Raw genomic sequence first — 14,826 nt, forward strand, 5'->3', positions numbered from 1 at the left:
TACACAGTTTTCCTTTAAAAAAGGGCTACTAACAGTTTCCCAAAAGAGTTTGCTGTTTTTGGTGTCCGCAGCCATATTTAATTGGTCCCAGGCTGCAGTTCTCAGATCTTTTTTATGTGTGAGCAAAATTATTTTATAACTTTTTCTAAGTTCCTGGATTAACAGTTGATTACGAGGCTTAGACCCTAACGCCATTTTAAGTTTCTGTAAAGCCTGGGTGCATTTTGAGTCAAACCACCTTGTGCCACCCTGTTTGTCTACTCTAGGGATTTTTGTTAATACACTCTTGATTACATTATTTATTTCTGCAAAGTTAGTTAATAAAATTCCAGGTATAACATCCTTATTTAAGCAACAATCAATAGCATCCCTGCATCTGGTGACCACCTCTGCTTGAATCTTTGGTGGATCCACACTAGCCCACTTTATTCTCATCCCATTGGGCCTAACAGGGACAATATCTACAAGTCGGTCCTCATTGTTAACTTTTTTCCCGCCCCAATCTAGTAGTGCTATAGAGATGCTATTGTGGTCGCTGACCACCTGCTCTGTTACCCAGAGATCAGTAAAAAAACTATGTTCAGATAATGCAATGTGGTCTATGTTACTATTCCCATTCCTCCCAGTAAATGTTGGGCATTTGATATGGCCTTTAGTCATAGGGCAATCTAAAAGCTCAAGGTCGAATTTTGCCATAAATGTATTTATAGCCATGCCATAATCACAATGCAAAAAATGTAAAGTATTGTCATCATTTGTAAAGGGGGTACAATGGGACTTCATTAATCCACAAGAATTGGTTAGTGCCGCTGGGCAAACACGAATATTAAAATCACCCGCTCACAGAATAACTACGAGTTTTCTGGAGAGATTTAATACTCTATCTATTTCCTTTTCTAATGGGCCTAATGGTGATTGTCTTTCCTTATTAAAATTATTATTATAAAAATTTATTAAAACCAAGTCCTTACCCTTCGGAAAGGTTAGTCTCAGGACTTGGCTATTATTGCCAATTGATGCATAACTTGTAATTTTACACCCCACTAGTTTTGTTGATATGAGCAGCAATAACCCACCTTTGGCTCTTCCTGTTTGGGAGGGTACAGCACTTAAGCAGAAAGAGGTATAACCCTCCACTACAACCTCTTCAGTACTCCATGTCTCTTGTAAGCAGATGAAGTCACTACCATCTCTGATGAAATCCTGCCAAAATGTGGTATCCAACTTTCTCTTCAGGCCTGCGATGTTCCAGGTTGTTAATGTGTACCCTTCTTGTCCTAAACCAACCGGGCCCCCAATAGACTCTACATTTAGATCTAAAATTAGACATTCGTTTAACTGCTCGTCCCCATTTACCAAACGCTCTGCAGTAGTTACTGTACCTGGATTACAAGTCACGCTATCCTCATGGGTTCCGTCGTCCCTACTCCCCAAATGATCGCCTATGTTAGTAATTAGGCTATTTCTTTCAGCCCAACCCATTTCAGGGGTACCATCTACTGTCAACTGGCCCGTCTTGTGACCTGGGGTACCCTTTCCGAGACTTTATGTCAGTCATTTTCCTCCATCATTGTCAAACATTCAAATCTGTTAAGCAGCGGGATGAGGAGTCGCATTGGATGAGCTATTCGTGGAAAAGGTAAGTAGTTAATGTTAAGGTTGGGGCCCAGCATTCTACGTTCAGGTTCTAGGTGATTGGCCCATAAATGTTTATAGAAATACCCCAAAGGTAGTAGTGTCATATTATACTCTGTACATGATGGTGGGGGGGGCGTTAATTAAAGTTGCATGCGCCCAGTTTGGTGACCTGAAACTTATTATCACACAGTCCCCGTCAAAAGTATTAGGAGCTGGGCCTATCCATCCCACTCTTTGAGTAAGTAATATGTGTTCAGCACTAGATATGGGATAATTACAATTGTTAGTCATCCAATAAAGGGTTTTGTTCCTAAGTGTTTCTTGCGTTTCCGTTTGACCTTCCTGCAATTTAGGTACATTACAAAGGACAGTGACGTAGGTACTGCATTCTGGGGGTAAATTCACTACCCGGGGTATGTCACTGCGCTTTGAAATTCCTGAAGGGCAGGAGCCCTTCCTCTCTTCCATGTCAGTTTTCCCTGTAGACCCAACCCCGCCTTGGGCGGTTGCCCTTGTCTCCTTAAGTGGGGTATGTTGTATCCCCTGTGTAACTCCCTTACTATTGCTCGGTGCGTTATTCTTATTGTTTGAGTCATTACCAACAGACGATGGACCCTTGTTGGTATTTATGGCATTAGTGATCCCCTTATATATAAGTTCTGATCTTTCTATTTCCTTCCCCCATCTTTGTTTTTATTATTTGGGATGATCTTTGGCAATGCCCCGTTTGAAGTGGATGCTCGTGGTAGCAAACATTGCTTGACGCCAGAAATCTCACTGCGTTCTGCAATTTTTACTATTTGTTCTTCCATAGAGGCCATCCTGGTTTCAATATTTAACATCTTTAGACAGATAGGCCCTAATAAAGTAGAAAGCAGAGTCTCCATACGAACCCAGAATCTGGCATCCCCACCTCTGTGTTATCCTCAAGGGATTGGGCATCTATAGCATTAAGCTGATTCACACCCTTATCACCTCTTTGCCCAGCAGGATTTTGTGTCACCTTCCGATATGTGCGGCTACTTTTACCCCTTTGTTTATTTGTAAGTTGTTCATTGATAACATGTTTCATTTTACTCTTTGCTTTCTGCCCCCTGGTTCGTGCTGGTGGGCTATCGATGTTTACCCCATCCATAGTTACTAATTCACTACGTGGGTAGATGTCTGAACCCTCCAGTACTACCAAGTCACCAGTTTCATGTGATAAAGAATCTTTATCTGACGGGGGCAACTGCAGAGTAGGGGTAGATGAAAGCCTGCTACCCATAAGGGAATGTTCTATCAATGCCAGGTCTTATTTTAAACTATTCCCATTATTCACGGCTCCAGGAAGTCCTGCATAAGAGTCCATGAGTAAAGATTCAGAGAAGTTAGCCAGGGCCATAGATGTATTTACTAATTGGGTAAATGGGAGAATGCTTGGAGGGAGTGAGAGGCGTCTCTCGGTGTTCTCTATGACTGTAGCCACAACCACTATAGTTTTTTGTAGCATTTTGTCAAACGCAGTCAAACTTGGGACAGGGGTGGTGATAGTTTTCAGCCTAGTTTGCGACCACGATAAAGCAGGAGTTTTTTTACCCATTCTTAATAAGGTTTGGGATATAGCCTTCAGGGATGTAGAAACAACCAATACAAATACAAAATAGTAATAGGGGACAATAAAAAATATAAGGTCAATATTTGAGGATCAGATCTGTTCCATTGCCATTTAGTCCTACTGTACTGTCTGCAATGATGATTGTACTGCCAAGGGACATGGCCCTGCCCAGCCTCTCCCGGCCCCGGACGGCCACAGACGGCCCGCCCTTTGCCCGGGCGCTGGCTGTAGCGTCACCGGTGCGCTGGTGTGCTGCTACTGGGGCACCTGGGATTTGTGGTTAATTACAGCCGTTCCCCTCACGGCACTGGAAAACACTGCTGCACTGCCCCGCCGTCGCCGTTTCCCACACGGCCGGAGCTTCCACCGGTAAGTGCTGCTTGTTGTTGGGACCCCCAGAGCACTCGGCGCTCTGATGTTAAATAGCGCCTCCGGGCGCTGGCTGTAGCGTCACCGGTGCGCCGATGTGCTGCTACTGGGGCACCTGGGATTTGTGGTTAATTACAGCCGTTCCCCTCACGGCACTGGAAAACACTGCTGCACTGCCCCGCCGTTGCCGTTTCCCTCACGGCCGGAGCTTCCGCCGGTAAGTGCTGCTTGTTGTTGGGACCCCTTCCACTCATCTGTCCATCCATTCACACTGTCACTTATCAATCCATCTATCAATTCACGCATCCATCCACCCATTCACTCGCCCATCAGCCATCCTTTCACTTATCCATCCATCCTTTCACTCATCCATCCACCCATTTACCCATCCTTCTACCCTTCCACCCATACATCCATTTACCTTTTCTCTCATCCATCCTTCCACTCACTCATCCATCCATCCATTCTCTCATTATCCATCCATTCACCCTTTCATTCATCCATTCACACTTTCCCTAATCCATCCAGCCATCCACCCATCCCTTCAATTACTCACTCGCCCACCTTTTCATATGAATTATAAACTGAGCCCTTGACTGCAGAGTTGCAGATAGAAGAGGCCCATCAAGAATTTCACCCTTGCTGTAGTTCCTAAAGCAAGGGGTTGGGTGGGGGTAGGGTTCACTATGCCCCTGAACATAGGCAATCTGAAAAAGTAGAAGTCATGAGTCAAGTTTGCGAGGCGGCCCCATCAGGGAGCTGAGGCATCATGCAGGGGAACAGTGCTATTGCCCAATGCCCAAAATTACAGACAAAAGCCATCCATAAAAGGGATTGTCACAGACTAGGGATGTGAGATCCAAATTCTGGACAGTCCATGAAATTTACAGACGGTTGGTCACCCTACTGTCCAGGGGAGGCGCTCATGCACATGCATGTCTGGGAAACCTGGGGCTGCCCTCCTGCAAGGTCCCTGAGAAGAAGCTCTGACCCACGCATTGTACTTTCTATTTTTCTTGGTTCATTGGTCACTGATATTTTTAGGTCGAGCCTGGGCAGCGAATGCGCTGGTCTACGATGCATGCTGTTCTGGAATTTGTACTTGGAGTCCCGGCCACTCTCCGCCCATATTTGTCATTGGCCTGTACCATTGTCCTTCATAAATGCTGGCTCCTGATTCCTTAATAGGCTTGTTAGTCCCTCCTTAATACTGCCTTGTCCTCATTTGTAAGCTCCCATTAGGACTTGCCCTTTTAGTTCGGTTGTTACACAGTAGGTCTTTTTTTAGTCTGCAAGCCAGCCGTCACCACTGCAGGTAACAGCGGTGGGGCCGCGTGAGATGGAATTTCGAGAGTCTCTCAATATCCCCCCTCACCTGGCCCCACCGCCCCAGCGCTCTCACCTGCAGTGGTCGTGGCTGCTGTAAGCACTATTTTCTTTAATGAGTTTCTCCTACTGCGGGCACTACATGCTTTCCTTCAACATTCAGCGCGTCATGCGTGCTTTCACGGGACGCTTTTACAAAAATAAGCACCCCTTACAGCGCTTTCATTTTAATAGCAGCCGCTGATGTTTCTTTAGACACGGCTCGTCTAAAGAAAGGGGCGTGGCCTCTATTAACATGAAAGAGCAGCATGGGGCGTTTGTAAACAACAAGCATTTGCAATGCAATAGGTCTCGTATTTTATACATTTTGACCTATTGGTATTGTAAATGACAATGCCTTTTATTATTGCAGGTTTTTTAAACATATAAATAAAAGGCATTGTTATTTACAATGCCAATAGCTCAAAATCTCGCAATTGCGAGACCTAGTGCATTACAAATGCTTGTTCCTCTCTAGTTTGTAGAGTAGAAGCTGCCTTTATAATGTGATACAAAATATCTACCTTAAAGGCCTGTAGAATGTTGACACAAACAAATTAATTAAAAGTTACTGAAGCTACTGAAAGTAAAGATTCTTTTGTAACGTGTGGAAAAGTAAATTTTGCCATGTTGTATGTGCCTACGTGTTCCCCATGTTATGTCATATGTGCATGATCGATATGCATGTATTCCCTTCTGATCAATTAAAGACGCAATTACAGTTGTGTCCATCTCTAGTATGTCAGTTTCCAGTCCTCGTGAATACAACGAATATTAGGCCTATGTAAAGCTACGTTGCCACGTTTTACAGTGTGCACGTTAATTCATTGAATTATCCCCGTTTCTAGGCCTCAAAAGGGCCCGGACTCAGATTCAGCTCCTGTTTCCTGAACCCTCTCCAAGGAGCGATACAGCCCCCACCTGTATCCCTGACCCTTAGCTTACTTTCATGCCTCGCAGTGCCCGGCTCGGCCTGGCTCTGCCTCCCAGTCTGCCAAGAGTATGTTATGTTTCTAGTTATCAGTCCAGCCCTCCTTCTCTGCATTCCTAAGCTACTGAATCGCATCAATAGTTTCCGTCATGGTCTAGCCTTTATGTCTCCATGTAAGAGAAATACTGTATTAATATTCATAGAATATTCCTCGCACACGCACTACAAGTAGAATTATGCATGCACCAGTCTTAATGTCTGTTAGCCTTTACTCTGATAACTTTTGGATTCTATCAACATGTACTCTAAACACCAGATACTAGATATGCCTGGGTACATGTCGCTCTGACACTCCAGACTTTAGTCTCCTCTTCTAGCGCAGAAGTCATAGCCCCCAGTTCTCCCTAGTAACACGTCATTGCCAGTTTGCGCGCACCACTAGGTTAGAGGTCCCAGCTGCTCAGACAGCCTCCTCCATGTTTCCGCCCCGTTTATGACATATTCTGTTACGTTTGTATCACATGTCTATGTATACGCCCTGTACACGCCTTCTTGTTGCATCAGTTTTGCCCTTATCTTTCGCGACTGCTACAAACCCCGCCTACTGCTAAGCCTACTGTATTGAATGTAATGTATTTTGTTTAACTATATATATTGTGCCCGGATATTAAAGTTTGCTAGCCAATTCCCAGATCCTGCCCGACAGCTGTCGGGCCCTGCCATCCTACTCTTGTACAGGCTGTCCTGTTCCTGTCCTTTATGCTTGATTAAAGCCTGTCAAACTCCAACTACCTCGAATCTTGACTCTTATTTATTGAGCTACCTGTTTATTGATTATAGTCAAAAATAGATCCGGTAATAATTTATTTATTTACCACATAATGGCGCCCGAATAGGGACTTGCCCTTTCCCCACGCGCCGGAGAAGCCACGCAGGCCCCCTGATCCTCTGCAGCCGTGACGGAACCATACCGTGCACGTGCAGATATTTCTGCTTCAAGTATCCCTCAGGCCCACGGAGGAGACGGAGGTTGCGGTCCAGCGTCCAGACGAGGCGGTGGAGGAACGCGGCGAGTCCCGACCAGAGCCCAAGCCGAGAGTCCAAGGTCCGAGGTATCCGGAGGCCCACCTGTAACTGAAATCCGAAGTTCGTCCGTCCGTCGTCGTAGCAGTCCAGTCCAGTCCGAGGCCTTCCGTTCTTGCTGCCCGGTGAGTACCGTTGCTGGGGTAGTATCTAGACAGGGTCAATTAATTTGTCTCTGGTCCGTGGGTTTGGGTACGCAAATCCAACACGAAGTGTTCACTTAGGTGGGCGCGGGTCCTGACGTGTCTCTTTATGGGACCGGTAAGTTTCGTACTGTTTTAGCAGTGCATCTAGTCATTCTAGTAAAGTTTCTGTTCTAGTAAGTTCTGTTCTCGAGAAATTCATGTGTTCTGTTCTCAGTATTTTAGGTAATATTCTGTCCGAACTGTTATGTTAAATGTTATTACATGTGTTTTCAATGTCGTAGTATGAGTGATTTGTTTTCTTAAAGTCATTATTGTGTTTATCGTGTATTGTATTGTGTCTAGACTCCAGTCTAAGTTATGCCTCTGTTCACGAAATTACGTCAGTTAAAAACTAGAAAAGGTCTGCTCGAGGAAGCAGTTCCTGTCCCGCCTAGGGACAGTCCAGGTCATTTTATGTATCATAAGCATGGCATAAGTGCCATATTGTATCTAGATTTATGGGTGGAGTACACCAAAGAATTAGAAGAAAAGTATAGATGGCCCGTATCAGGTACGTGGGATGCCGAGTGCATCATGCGAGTAGAAGAAGCATTATGGAAAAAGAAAGCCAGACAGTCCCAGAAAGATGCCATCGAGTTATGGCGCAAAGAATCTCATAAAAGAACCGAAAAAGAAATCAGAAAGTCTGAATTAAGTAGGGAATCCTCAGAAAGAGCCCAAGAAAGGGAATTAATTGAAATAGGTGAACGAGTAAAAGCCGAACAGTCAGACAGACAGAGAAATGCCCTCATTAAGGGTATGTATCCTCTTCTTGCCGAGGGCTTGCCAAAAGCAACCCCGGAAGCACCATGTAATTTTCCGCCGCCATTAGTTCCGATTAAGCTACGTCACAAACCGACCGCAGCTGATATTTTTCTCTCGTCCTATTTGGACGACACAGTCCCGGAATATGCGAATCCTGTTCCGCCTGCTCCTGTAAATAATGTAATTCCTGTTCCTCCAGCCACCGGGGCACCTGTTACAGCACCTGTTACGGTACCCCCGGTCCAGCCCATAGTACAAGTTCCCGCTACATCGGTCACTCTGCCAGCACGAAGAGTATCAGTCGACGATTCCAGTTTAGGGGCCGCGGGGGGAGGTCCTCCTGGTACCCCGCCGCCACACAAACGTGTAACGTTAGTCGAGTTACATGAACGTGCGTTACAGCGTACGCCCAAACATCAGTCCGTTGCAGATATCAAGCGAGCTCTTACCGAATGCCGTTATGATCCAGTCCCAGGCGATGATAATATGGTTATATATTCATTGCGCGTAAGACGGGTGACCGAGTATTTGGACACCCTACCGAATATGAAAGAAGATCTAGACAGAATATATCGTTTCATCCGTACAGGGGATGATCCAGAAAGTATTGGCGAAATCATGTCTCAAAGGAAAGCTGAGATTCAGCTCATGCTATTAAAGTTTCTAATCAATTGTTTAATAAGGGAACAAGATTATCCGACTAAAGATCCGATCGAAATGAGAGTTCTGACAAAGTGGAGTGATCATATAGCCGAGGGAAGACACAAGACACTCAGTAGTATAGAGAGTATGTACAAGAAAATTCGTAAGGAAATAATAAGGTTGCACCAGCAACGTAAAACAGCACAAGTGTCCGAGAAAGAAGACGACTCTCCTACCGAAGAGGTAGAAGACGAGAATACCGCCAGAATAGCGTATGTAGGTAAATCTAGACTTCCAGACCGACATTCACGTCTAGAACACAAGAAAGTTTTTCCTCTTCCAGCACCAGAACAAGGTTCTCTTGAGCAAGTATTTCAAGCTACCGATCACATTCTGAAATCACGAATCGGTTATAGTGAACTTAGTACCATACATGAACAAGAACTAGCCCGATCAGCAGTCCGATGGATTACTGATTCTACCACTTTTCCAGATGAAATAGTGGCACAAATGTTTCTGAAACTACCCCCAGCCGAGCAGCGACTGGTGGGTATGTATATGATCCAGCACCTCATTACACTGTATGAGGGACAACAATCTGAGTCCGGTCCCTATGTACACAGTCAAGTATTAGGGAAAGACAGAAAGTTGTTGATTGATACAGGGGCAAGTAGGACTACTATCAGTCATGACGAGGTTCCAGGGGCTCCGCTCTCAGGCTCTAGAAATGTTTCCCTTGGTTTTTCAGGAAAGCCTATTGTTAACGAGATTTCAAAACCAGTTTCTCTAGGAGTTGGTCCATTGTCCCGAACTACTGATTTGTTACTTACGAAGTCATGTCCAGAAAATTTGTTAGGCATTAAAACATTGAAAGAATTAGGTGCAGTAATTTGCTGCTCCCCAGAAGGAATCCGATTGTTTTTGCGTGACTTTAAAGGTCACTATGTATTACGTGATTTTGATCCAAGATTACTAAATGTTCCACAGCATTTATGGGCGCAAGGTCCAACTGATGTAGGTTTTATGCAAATCACACCCCATCGTGTGACCCTCAAGCAAGGTATAGTCTTGCCACGAATCAGACAGTACAGATTGCCACCTGAGGCTGTAGCAGCCTTATCCAAAATTATTGACGAGCTCATTGCTCAAGGAGTGGTTGTAGAAACTGACTCCAATGTATGTAATTCTCCTATCATTCGAGTCATGAAAATCGATATCGTAGGGCCCCTGGACCCGCGCACAAAACAAGGCCATCGATTCATCCTGGTGCTAGTGGACCACGCCACCCGCTACCCGGAGGCTGTTCCCCTGCGGACTGTGACAGCCCCGGTAGTCGGCCGGGCTCTGATGGGGATCTTCTCCCGGGTGGGCTTCCCCCGGGAGGTCGTCAGTGACAGGGGCACGAACTTTATTTCGAAATATATGAAATCTCTCTGGCAACAGTGCGGGGTTACCTACCGGTTCACGACCCCCTATCACCCTCAAGGAAACGGCCTCGTTGAGCGGTTCAACCGCACGCTCAAAGGGATGATCGGGGGGTTGGAAGAGCCCCTCCGTCGCCAGTGGGATGTGCTGCTGCCGTGCCTCCTCTTCGCATATCGAGAGGTTCCCCAGAAGTCCCTGGGCTTCAGCCCATTTGAACTGCTATATGGACACCCCGTGCGCGGGCCGCTCAGCCTAGTTAAGGAAGGCTGGGAGATGCCCCCGCTAAAGAACCCACCAGATGTTTTCCGCTACCTCCTAACACTCCGCAACCAGACCCGGCGATTCCGAGAACTAGCAAAAGCCAACCTAGAGGCCAGTCAAGAGGACATGAAAAGGTGGTATGACCGGAATGCCTCCTCCATCGAATTTGAACCTGGGCAACAGGTATGGGTGATGTCCCCCACCGAACCCTGCGCCCTACAAGACAAGTGGACCGGGCCCTTCAAAGTGGTCGAGCGCAAGGGTCCGGCTACCTATCTCATCGACTTGGAATCTTCCCGGAACCCCCTCCGGGTCCTCCACGCTAACAGACTGAAACCGCACTTTGTACGGACGGAACTCAGCCTCCTGATGGCCACAGACAATGGGGCTGAAGAGGACTCCGAGCCCCTCCCGGACCTCCTACGAACGCGGGAGAAAGATGGTTCCGTAGAGGGGGTCCGACTCTCAGAGGCCCTCACCCGAGAGCAACGCCAGGAGTGCCAGGTTCTCCTGTCACAATTCGCCAGCCTGTTCTCCCTCACCCCAGGTGTCACTTCCTGGTGTACGCACGATGTGGACACGGGGGACAGCCCCCCTATCCGCCACCGGGCCTACCGCGTGCCAGATCGGGTACGGGCCTGCATCCAGGAGGAAGTAGCCAAAATGCTCACGCTCGGGGTCATCGAGCCCTCAGACAGCCCCTGGGCCAGCCCTGTAGTACTGGTCCCCAAAGCAGCTGCCCCCGGCACCACACCAGAACTCCGGTTCTGCGTCGACTACCGGGGCTTGAATGCGGTCACCAGGACAGACGCACATCCCATCCCCCGGGCAGATGAACTAATCGACCGCATGGGAGCTGCCCGCTACCTCAGTATCTTCGACCTAACGGCGGGCTACTGGCAAGTCGGCCTCACCCCCCGGGCACAAGAACGTTCTGCCTTCTCCACTCCCGATGGCCATTTCCATTTCACAGTCATGCCCTTCGGCATGAAGAATGCCCCAGCAACATTCCAACGACTCGTCAATCAGGTCCTGGCGGGGCTCGAAGGATTCAGCGCCGCCTACCTAGACGACATCGCTGTATACAGCAACCAGTGGTCCGAGCACCTCCGCCACCTCCGAGCAGTGCTGCACGCCCTTCAGCAAGCTGGCCTCACGATCAAGGCCAGCAAATGTCAAATTGGGCAAGGGTCTGTAACCTACCTCGGGCACCAGGTGGGAAGCGGCCTGGTGGCCCCTCTGCAGCTAAAAATTGCCGCCATCCAGTCCTGGCAGCCCCCCATTACCCAGACCGAGGTACGGGCCTTCCTGGGCCTCACGGGCTATTACCGAAGGTTCGTGAAAGACTATGGTACTATCGTGAGGCCCCTCACAGAGCTCACGTCAAAAAATCAGCCCCAGAAAGTCAACTGGACCCCAGAGTGTCAAGCTGCATTTGAACAATTGAAAGCCGCCATGTGCTCCGCCCCTGTGCTCCAAGCCCCCGACTACAGCCGGGAGTTCATCGTCCAGACGGATGCCTCCGACCATGGCATTGGGGCAGTCCTGTCTCAAGTGAACACCGAAGGCCGTGATCAGCCGGTGGCCTTCATCAGCCGGCGACTCCTACCACGGGAACAACGCTGGAGCACCATAGAGAGGGAGGCCTTTGCAGTGGTATGGGCCCTCAAGAAGCTCCGGCCCTACCTTTTTGGCACACCCTTTCGGGTACAGACCGACCACCGACCCCTGCAGTGGCTGATGCAGATGCGGGGGGAAAACCCGAAGTTACTACGCTGGTCCATCTCCCTACAAGGGATGGACTTCACAGTTGAACATCGGCCTGGGCCAGATCACGCCAACGCAGATGGCCTGTCCCGGTTCTTCCGCCTCGACGAAAAGAGTCCCCAAGAGAATGGGTAACTCTCCCCGCCTTCAGCTGGGGGGGACGCATGTTGGACAGGCCACATGAAGGGCCGCTCTCCCCCGGCACAACCAGGCCCGAACCAGCCACGCAAGTACCACACACCACCATTACACGTCCACCGTCCCCGCAGGGACCCCTACACTCGAACCTGTTGACCGCATAGGCCGACCCACTGCCGGTCTGCGCGCCCATCCTGGGCGCCATCTTGGACACACCACCACGAGGCCGCCTGGCCCCCGATCGACCTCAACCCTGGGCCCGGCCAGGCCTCAGACATTCCGGCACCAACATCCACCCAGGAGGTGAGCGGGCTACTTGGTCAGTCAATGGGAGCAAGAGGTGTCGATGGCTTCCCCCCGCCAAGTACCGCTCGCCCATCGCCTCCCCGGGCGCTGGCTCCACCCCCCTGCTGGGTGTCTGAACCCCCTCATCCCGGACCTCCCGACCTCCAAGTGCGAGGGTCCGGACATCAAAGCACACCAGCCCTATAACTGGGGCAGCTCCAGAGCCGGACGGCAGTTGTATCTTGGAGTCGAGAGACGCAAAGAAGAACTCATCCTTGACGGACTACTGGCGCTGCCGTAGCTCTGTCTTGTGCACCTTCGTCTTGCCTGCTGGCGCTGCCGCGGCTTTGGGAACCACCCTATCCTTCACCTTCGTCGGGACCTGCTGGCGTGGCCGCGGACCGTTTGTAACCACCACCTTCATCGGGACCTGCTGGCTCTGCCGCGGACCGTCGTCTTCCTTCATCCATCTCGGGCCCTGCTGGCTCCGCCGCGGCCCGTTCATCTACACCACCGAGCTCGAGGATTGAGAGCTATTTCCATCTCTTTGGTAACAAGACTGTCCCGCTACCCTTTTCCCAAACAGAGACCAGAATAGAGGGGACCCCTGAGTCCAGACCTCCTTGTACCATTCTACCGTACTTGAGAATTACCTATAAAGTATCGTTGAACTTTATCATTGTGTGGTGTCCGTCTGTGGGGGGGAAGTTACTTGTCTGTACGATTCACTGGAGACGGCTCTCCCCGGAGACCTCTCCCCTTATCCTCGGCCGACCCTCCCGGTCCGTCTAACACGTACTGATCCAAATGCACCTCCAGTATATCAATTAGTGATTGACCTTCGAGAACTTAATAAATGTATCATACCCCAGTACCCAGTAGTCCCAGATATCTCATCCCTATTGACAGCTATTGATTCTGAAGCTACATTTTTCACTGTTATAGACCTCAAGAATGCATTTTTCAGTGTTCCCATTCATCCAGACAGCCAGTACCTTTTTGGTTTTTGTTTAAATGGAAGGAGCTATAAATTCACACGAGCTCCTCAAGGTTTCACAGAAAGTCCTAGTATTTACAGTCAAGCACTTAAAAGACAACTAGACAATATTCACATGCCAACTGACACTGCCCTGCTCCAGTATGTCGATGATCTACTGATCACAGCCCGTTCTGAGCGTGACTGCGAGCGAGCGTCACTTACAGTTCTGTATTTCCTAGCCGAGATGGGGCACAAGGTGTCCCCTTCGAAGCTACAATTCTGTGTCCAGCAAGTGATCTACTTAGGCCACTTACTGTCCAAGTGGGGTAGGCAGTTGACACCAGACCGTATCCAGTTGATAGCGAGTCTTCCACCGCCCAAGACACAGAAGGAGGTACGAGCTTTTATTGGCCTCACTTCTTACTGCAGACAATGGATTCCTCAGTATGCATTTCTAGCAAAGCCACTGATACAGTTAACGACACAGGAGGCAGCCGTATCGACTGTCCTCCCTTGGACATCTGAACATACACTTAGTTTTAATGAATTAAAGAAAGCCTTATGCCAAGCACCTGTTCTAGCTACACCGAACTACAGTAAGCCTTTTACACTTTTTGTCACAGGACGTGATGGTACTGCATTATCTGTTCTCACACAAGATCAAGCAGGACAGTACAAGCCTTGTGCTTATTTTTCGAGCACATTAGATCCAGTAGCCCAGGCTTTGCCTGCGTGCCTCAAGTCAGTTGCAGCCACAGCTCTAGCAATCAGACAAAGTGATTCCATAGTGTTAGGACACTCCCTGACAGTACAAGTTCCACACTCCGTGGAAGTTCTTTTAAACCGAACACAGACTCAGCACTTGACCATTGCACGTTTAACAGGTTATGAACTGACACTGTTCCAGCCACACATAGAAATCAGACGCTGCAACATTCTAAATCCTGCTACACTGTTACCGTCAGTTACTTCAAATCCTGCCACACATGACTGTGTGGAAGTTATTAACACTATGAGTAAGCCAAGACAAGACCTGACAGACATTGCATTACCTGATCCCGACCTGACACTTTATGTGGACGGTTCATGTATGAGAACAAGTACAGGAGAACTAGTAGCCGCGTATGCAGTGACTACTGACACTGAAGTTATTGAAACGCACCGTATTGACACCCTGTCTGCTCAAGCAGCAGAGCTAGTTGCTCTGACCCAAGCCTGCATACGTGCTAAGAACCTGAAAGTAAACATATATACAGATTCACGTTATGCATTCGGAGTTGTACACGACTTCGGAGTACTCTGGCAGGAGAGAGGTTTCATGACTTCTCATGGAACCAAGATTCAGCATGGTCTCCTCATTCAAGCTCTGTTAGATGCAATACATTTACCGACAGCT

This window comes from Lissotriton helveticus, chromosome 1_2 (assembly GCF_964261635.1).
Source record: "Lissotriton helveticus chromosome 1_2, aLisHel1.1, whole genome shotgun sequence".
Taxonomy (NCBI): Eukaryota; Metazoa; Chordata; class Amphibia; order Caudata; family Salamandridae; genus Lissotriton; species Lissotriton helveticus.